The following is an 8,935-nucleotide window of genomic DNA, read 5'->3' as shown; positions in this document are numbered from 1 at the left end:
CAAATCTTCCTCGGGTCATCATGTGCTAGCTCGTTGTTCACCATATAAGTAGTAATGCCTGAGTTTTGCAAAAAATGTCACTCCTGTTACTGTCCACCTTGTTACTGTTTTGCACTGCGTCCATTGTAAGTCTCCCAAACGAACAACAACAACAACAACAATAATAATAATAAAAATAAAATAAATAATAATAGTTTCTTCTTTAGCAGATCATGATAGTAGAATATCTGAAAGATTGCGTGAAACTGAAGATTAATCTTGCTTAAATTCAGCTTTACTCACAAAACAACTAATGTTTTTTCTTTAAACTACATTCAATAAAATGACAGTTATATAATATTGCAATAACATGTAATAATTTCACTATTTTCCCTGTACAATCTGTATAAAATGTAAATATTGCTGTTCAATAACCATAAGTTTGTTCTTGATAATCGAATGAGGGTGTAATAATGTAAATATTACAGTAACTACTTTAAACACCTTTAAAAGATACGAGAATGTTCTGTAACAGGGGGACATTTGTCCTGTGTTTCATGTGAAAACTCAGTAAAAAAGGCTAAACCGTAATATCCTGAGCTGGACCTCAATATTTTTTATAGTTTAATTAGTACTCCTTCAACTCAAATGATAAAATCTTGTAAGATTGTATATTTTTTCAGGGACATATACTAACCTGAAACAGCACCGAATAGTAGGAATGACCCAATTAACGTTAGGCCTAAATTATATCGAGCAGAATTATAAAATGATTTTAATATGTATAAAATACTATTTCAAATACCAGTAATTCTTCCAACTGATGTTGAAGCTGGTCCGACAATTGGAGGTTCAGTTGCTGAAGAATTCATAAGTGGAAATTTTTCAAAAAACAAGTCAAAGATTTAACTGTGTTGTAAAAACTCTGGAGGTCTGTCGAGATACAACTGACTTTCTTGCTAGTTCAACAACAACTGAGAAAATGCCTTCGCGCGTTCTAATATATGGAATTAGTTCTATAAGCTGTGACGTCACGGCCCACAGACAAATGTTTATATTTGATTTTCATGAGAAAGATGTTGATAAAAGTCACATTTCTGTGTTAAATCTCTTACATTTAGGCAAGTTTTAAACAAACAAATGCAAATGGACCTAAAGGAGACTCGATATCTTCCCTTTCAATGCTCATTTAAAGATTATTTTAAAACCCTTAAAGGACTTTCAACTTTACGATGTGGATGTCATAATTACAAGACTTTGTTATAGTTTGACTGTTAAATATACGGCACACAGTAATCATTTTAAAACAATTATGTTATTTGATGTTCGGAATTTAAAATCAATTTTAAAACTATTTGCAAAAAGAAACGTGGGAGGTCTAGAAAAAAATCAAATAAAAAATGATTAAGTAAATAATTAAATAAATAAATATTATTATTATTTTAAGTATTAATTAACCCCATAATGGTTTATTCCAATTTAAATGCATAATCGCGCCCAGCAGCAGGAATGAGGGAAAATATTCAGTCAGCAGTCTAAAATTCTTAATAATTATTTTTCAGTTTTGACAATAACATTGTTCTAAAGTTGTTATCATTTTAGAATTTATCATTCAATTTAAATTAATGAAAATAATAATAACAAATTATTATTATTCATCTCTCCGCCAAAGCGGTTAACCTTGGTTAAATCTAGAGAGGATACAGCTGCGGATACGCACGTCAATATATCATAATTTTTGTAAGACTGTATAGCCATATTTAATATTTTACAGTACTGTGACGGTTGGGTTTAGGGTTGGGGTAGGTGTAGACGATAATAAAATACAATTTATTGGGTACTTTAATAAATAAATCTCGTTAACTTCCGGCCGCAACCGTATCTGATCTATCAACAACCGCCAAAGCGGTTAACCATGGGAAAATGGAGGGAAAGCAACAGGTGGACAAAGGGCACAGAAAAATAAAGCGTTTAAAGAGGAAAAGAAGCGAAATGTTGCTAAATTATCATTCTGTCCAGCGCTTCATGTACAGGTCAGTTGTTCATCTGTAAATAGGCCTACTGTAGTTTTTCTCTCTTTATATCTAACATATAGCTAATATCTGCTGAAGTATGCAGTAGCGCCCACACTGTCATCACATAAAATACTACACGTTGATATTAATAATTGTAAAGTTACATGAGTGTTTCAAGACAGATAAAATATTCACATTAAATACTTTGGAAGGTATAGCAGGGCAATGGAGCTGTAGTGTATAACATATTAATGACAAATGCAATCACGTTTAATGATTTTCCTTAAAAAAACAGCCTCATTAGTAATTATTGAACTGATGTAGAGGTTTTAGGAAATTTTGTTGGCCAATTTATGAGGTTTAAAGCTTGTAAAAGTAGCACTAAGTTAGCTCTGGTGGTGCCGTAAACACATTAGATACAGCCAGGGGGCTGACATGCAGGCAGAAGCAAAATAGGATCATTTGTCTTAACATCTTGAATAAAATGTATTGTTTGTTAAATGTTGGCTTTAAGCTATTTTATGATTAATAAGTAAATACATGTTTGGTTAAATATGTGTACGTATATCTAATATATGCATCTAAATACAATATGTAAGTGCTCTTATGTCTTTCTTTCTTGTCTCCTATCTCAGAAAACTGATGTGCTGCTGTCCTATAAGATTCAGACGGCCAACAAGCATCAAAAGATCCGACTGGATGAGATTGAGGTGTTGATCCTGTGATCCTGTCGATACTGTGAGGAGACCAGCTGAGGCTGAAGCCTTCAAGATGGAGCAGCTCTCAGAGACATAGAAGTGAGTAACACATTGAGGCCTTGTTTCCACCTGCCATTGTCAAGAATGGTCTGCTGAGATGCTGTATTGCTTATTACTTGTGAATGAATTTTATTGAAATAATCTTCTATGTGTGTATCTCTACATTACTTTCACGGAAGCGCTCGTTACAATCCAGCGGCACTACTAAATTAATAATTTTTGAGCAAGTGGGAAAGTAGTTCATGTGTTTGTTACAATACAGTGAAGAATAAAATCCTTGTGTTTTGATGCTCTTTCTGACAACACACCCTCTAACGGATGCAGAGGAGTATGTGATTGTTTGTGGTCATTCAAACATAATAACTTAGTCTTTACTTAGCTTTCTAAAAAGAAAGCAGATCACTACAAAATGTTTAAAACTCTTTAATAAAATGTGGTTTGATAGGGATTTAGTTGTCTTAATTTATTAATGCACATTTACATAGATTTTTTAAACATTGGAATCGCAAAAATACACACCGGCTACTTTATTAGGTACACCTGTCCAACTGCTCGTTAACAGAAATTTTGAATCAGCCAATCAGATGGCAGCAACTCAATGCATTTAGGCATGTAGACATAGTCAAGACGATCTGCTGCAGTTCAAACAGAGTATCAGAATGTGGAAGAAAGGTGATTTAAGTGACTTTGAACGTGGCATGGTTGTTGGTGCTAGACAGGCTGAGTATTGTCTGTAACTGCTGATATACTGGAATTTTCACAAAGAACTATTTCTAGGGTTTACAGAGAATGGTCCGAAATAGAGAAAAATATCAAGTGAGCAGTGGTTCTGTGGGCACAAATGCCTTGTTGATGCCAGAGGAGAATGGCCAGACTGGTTCGAGCTGATTGAAAGGCAACAGTAACTTAAATAACCACTCGTTACAACCGAGGTAAGCAGAAGAGCATCTTTGAACACACAACATGTCAAACCTTTGCTTTTTTAAATAAGTTACTTTTTTAAATGATTATTTTCATCAGTTTAAAAGAAGTGGGTACAGACTCTGAGTGTTAAGCCCTCTCAATTATTTTGAATAATTTTTAAATATTTTTTGACTGCAGCTTGTCAGACTGTATGAAAGTGATCCTCATGTCACGCTGTGATCTCAGGTGTCATAAAGTCACACCAAACGTCAGTCAGTCCATGACATCATCTATCCATGACCCGTTCATTAGCCTGCATTTTGAAATTATACCTCAAAACAAATATAAAAACAATCTGTAGCGTGAATATTGCAAACATTATTTTGATAATAAATAAATAAATAACATTTCGACATTTCATTGAGGTGGTTTAAAGTTCACCTAAAACATCTCTGTCTAAATAATAAATATCAAAAATAAAACTTAAGTGTGAATAAATGATGAATGACTTCAGTTTTGGGTGAACTATCCTTTTAGCATAATGATCAGGATGTGAAGAGACTTTCAACAACAATCTGCTCCTGATTATGGAAACATTCTTAGAATGTTTAAGCTAGCTGTGTAGTCTTTACCCATCTTAAGACAGGCATTTTGACACTGAATTCTCTCTATTTTTCTTTGGAATAAGATCACTTGACAACATTTAAGAAGATTAAATGGGCCCCTTTAAAAAAACAAAACTCACAATTCTCTGTAATTTTGCTCCGCCATAATACATACACTCATTCATAGACCCTCCTGTCAATAAGATTAGAAAAGTGGTGGAGAAAATGAACAGATGTAAACAACACCAGGTGTAAACAAGAGTGTGTGTCTTTCTTCTACTTATTATGTGATAGCTACTTACTGTTATTATGTAAAGAAATAAACAGAGGCCTGAGGAATTAATTCTGTCCTCTGCTCCTCTCTGTCAGGATAAAGAAAGTGTTGATGGCGCAGAAGGCTGAGGCCTATCAGCAGTATGGGGACTATCCTCATCCTGGAGGCTCTGCCAAAGGTCTGACGTCTGATTTCAAGGCAAATAAGGTAAAATCTTATAGAAGATCATACAGATTATGAAAACATCAACCTGCAGTCATGACACGCTTCCCACACCATTCTTCAAAATGGCGTTTAACTGTCTAGAAATGGATCTCCTAAAAGTGGTAAATGCTTTACTTTTTCAGGGACTTTTCCAAACTCACTAAAAACTGCAGTTATTAAACCCCTCTTGAAAAAGAGCAACATGGATAACACCCTATTGAGCAACTACAGGCCAATTTCAAATCTCCCTTTTATTGACAAATCATTGAAAAGGTAGTTTTTAACCAGGTTAACAAGTTCTTAAACTCCAAGGGATGTTTAGACAATTTTCATTTTATAGGTGCCTATAGGTCAAGGTGGGCACCCATGACATGTGAAGTTTCGCAAGGTTCAGTTTGGCACCTCAACCTTTATATGCTCCCACTGAACCAAATAATGAGAAAAAAAACAATCTCCTACCACAGCTATGCTGATGACACTCAGATCTACTTAGCCTTATTGCCCAATGACCACAGCCCCATTGACACCCTCTGTCAATGCATTGATGAAATGAACAGTCGGATGTGCCAAAACATTCTTCAGTTAAACAAAGAGAAAACTGAAGTCACCGCATTTGGGAACAGAGATGAGGTTCTCAAGGTGAATGCGTACCTTGGCTCTAGGGGTCAAACAGCAAAATAAGGTCAAGAATCTTGGTTAAATTCTGGAGTCAGATCTGAATTTCAGTAGTCATGTCAAAGCAGTAAGTAAATCAGCATACTATCATGTCAAAAACATTGCAAGAATGAGATGCTTTGTTCCCAGTGAGGACTTAAAGAAACTTGTTAATGCTTTTATCACCAGCGGCTCCTCCTGAGGACACTCATCCACTGAGGAGACTAGGGCTGCAGGACGGAGGACAGGAAGACCAGCCGCACTCCTCAGGTGTCGCTCCTCCAGAGAAGTGTCCCAGGTGCAGCTGTAGGTGTGATCCAGCTTAGCCGCCGCTGCGCGCTCCTCAATGGAAAAGACACGCTTCAGCAAGAAGTCCTTGATTGATTGATTGATTGATTTTATTTGACAATTCTAACAAAAATATGCAAACAAGTCCAGTTAGACCAATTCATACATTATTTCAAAAAACTGTCGAGGATAAAGTACACAAAAAAGCCACAGGCTTATTTCCATTGTGGTCCTCGATATTTTTTAAAATTAACGAGCAAATCATAAATGGAATGCAAACATCATCAGCTCAGCAACTCGGCACAATAAAATCCTCAACATCAAATATAAAACAACCATTTTAAAATCACTCTCAATTTGCATCTCTTTAAAAATCGTGGGCAAAGCATTTCCAAACAGCAGAGCTAGTACACAAAAAAGAATTTCTACCTGATTCACTCTTAAATCTATATGGATAAATATCCCTGCTACGTGCTCTTGTAGAATGACAATGTACCTCACTAACTAAAACGTAATAATTAAGAAAATATTTTGGCACCATTTTCTTTAAAATCTTAAAAACCATCACTAATTTTAAAAATTTTACCCTATTCTCAACTTTTAAAATATTACTTTGGCTATAATGTTCATTATTTAAATATGTCAGTGGAGGTACTTTCATAACAATTTTACACAACTTATTTTGGGCCATCTGCAATTTATTTTTCATTTTTTTAGAACTACCGCTGTACCAAAAAGCTGCAGCATAGTCAAAGTATGGCTGCACTAATGCACTTGCTAAAATTTTTAAAGTTTGGGTATCTAGGAACTCAGCCTGTCTTGCTAAAAACCTAATTATAGAACAAGTTTTTGAATGAACTACAACAGCCATCTTTTCACCTGTCAAATTACTATCTAAAACACAACCCAAATATTTCACTTCCTGTTTTGGAGTAATAATTTGATCCCCTACTTTTATCTCTGACCCGACACATTTTCTTAGTTTCGCAGCTGAATCAAATAAAATAAATTCTGTTTTACCCAAATGTAAGGACAATTTATTAAGGCAAAACCATTCAGAGACTTCCTCAATTTGTTTACTCATTTCATTTTCAATAAATTCCCTCCTCTCATGAGACCTTAAGGTGTGCGTGAGGAGTCCTGGTCCTGGTAATCACAAACAACTTCCCAAGGTAGACAGACTGATGAAAGTTAGCCAACTGGAGGTTTGCTGTGGCGTTTTCCTTACACTCTCCCATTAGTGTCTGAAAAAACGAATAATAAAAAATAACTGCAGTGAACTGAACAGCACCACAGCAGCTGTAAAGTTTAACAGTAGTAGAATCTGCAGTACAACTGAAGTAACATTAAATAAACTGAGAGGGCCCGTACAGACAATTACTGCAGTTTAAAAAAAAGAATACTGCACTTTTTAGTTGTACTGCAGTTGTACTGTAGTAGTAATTAAGTTGTATTACAGTAGATGTACTGCAGTTGGTTGTATTGTAGTACTTCAGTTGTAATGCAGTAATACTGCAAAATACGTAACACGTTTTTTTCGTGTCCAAAAAACTGCACTTTTCAGAAGTTAACTAAAGCTGCAGTATCTCTTTAAATAACTGCAGTATTCTTTTTAAAAAAACTGCAGTAATGTTTTGTAAGGGATATTACCTGCATACAACCTCCAACAAGGCCTGGAGATCATACAGGGACTGCTGGAGAAGCTGAACCGGCCTGCTCTGCTAGAGAACGAGCAGCCTGATGGACGTGTGTTCAGCACAAAGGTCAGATCTGGGTCCAGCACTCCTCCTTGAATAATGGTGGACATCAGTGGAAAGCCACTACCCAAGGAGCCCACAAGAATGAAGCCCAGGCACTGAACCATCCTGTAGTAGCAGATGGAGGATCAAGGGCACGTATGTACATACTCTATATATTGTATATACTGTAGTTATAGAGTAAGATTGTAATACATCTAATTTGACTTTTTATTAAGTTTTCATCACATTGCTGGGTGTTTTGGTGATTGTCTGTGCTGTTGACATTCGACTCTTGAGTTGTTGGGTTTATTTAGAAGGTTTTCTGTATGTTGGCATGCATTCAGCAAGTTTTTTTATAGGTGTTTTCTTGCTTGTTGCTGGTCTCCTTTGAGTGGTTTTGGCACATTAGTGGTTGTTAGTGTTGGCTGTTGGGTTAGGGTAGGTTAGGGTCCCTCACACGGTTTGCAGCTTGACGTGCTGTGAGAGCTTGTGTTCATAAGTGATACTTCACAGCTACCGGTAGGGTCACCCCTAGTGGACAGGTCTCAGCTGAGATGCCTGAACTGATGCTCCAGACAGAAGACGTCACCTGAATGACTGGAAGAAACTTCAAAATGACTTCGTAAGTGTAGTGTAGCAGACACCGATGCTAGCTAGAGTTAGCTCTTCTCTGGAACACGCACACACACACACACACACACACACACACACACACACACACACACACACACACGCACACAAAAACGAATAAATCTTGCCTAAAATGTTTTGGTAAAATATTTATTAAAGACCTTAATTAAAGAAAAATTTTTATTTAAAACAAAAAGTTTTCAATCAGAAATGGGTGAGACTACATTCACCAAATGAAATGATTTGATTATTTAGTCTAACTTGCAATACTTACGGAGGGAAAAATACAATTAAATGACCACTTAAAAGTGATTATTGATTATCCTGAATTGAATTAATGCAAATTATTGAGAAAAATTCCATGTTTAATGTTATAATTTTGTCTGAGAAATTACCACGGAAAGAAGATTTCAGGTTATTATTGTGTTATATGTGAAAAGAAGCAAGTAAATATTTACAAAAACATCTACAATACAAATAAATACTTACAGATTTAAATGACACAAAAGTGTGTAAATGATGACAAAATGATTTTGTGTGTGTGAACTCTCCCTTTATTTTAAGAAATGAAGTTTATTGTACTTTATTTCATTATGTATCTTTAAAAGAATGAAAATAATCCTCAAAATAAGAATCTGAAACTTCCAGTAGGTGGTAGTAATGTCTAATGAGTGAGACGATTCGCTCTAACAACTGAATCATTCAACAAAGAAGCAAACCGCTGTCTGGACTGTTTAAAACAAGGAAAATACACACAAAAGATCTTCTGTGGCTTTAAAGGTCATTTTTAAATACAATTCTCAGCACTTTCTTCATTTTTAAACAAGAAAAAAGTACATCTGACCTATTTACAACATGTGCGATCTCAAATGAGCACAAGATCTGA

This window comes from Danio aesculapii, chromosome 5, assembly GCF_903798145.1.
Source record: "Danio aesculapii chromosome 5, fDanAes4.1, whole genome shotgun sequence".
In the NCBI taxonomy this organism is placed as follows: Eukaryota; Metazoa; Chordata; class Actinopteri; order Cypriniformes; family Danionidae; genus Danio; species Danio aesculapii.
This window is presented reverse-complemented; position numbering follows the sequence as displayed.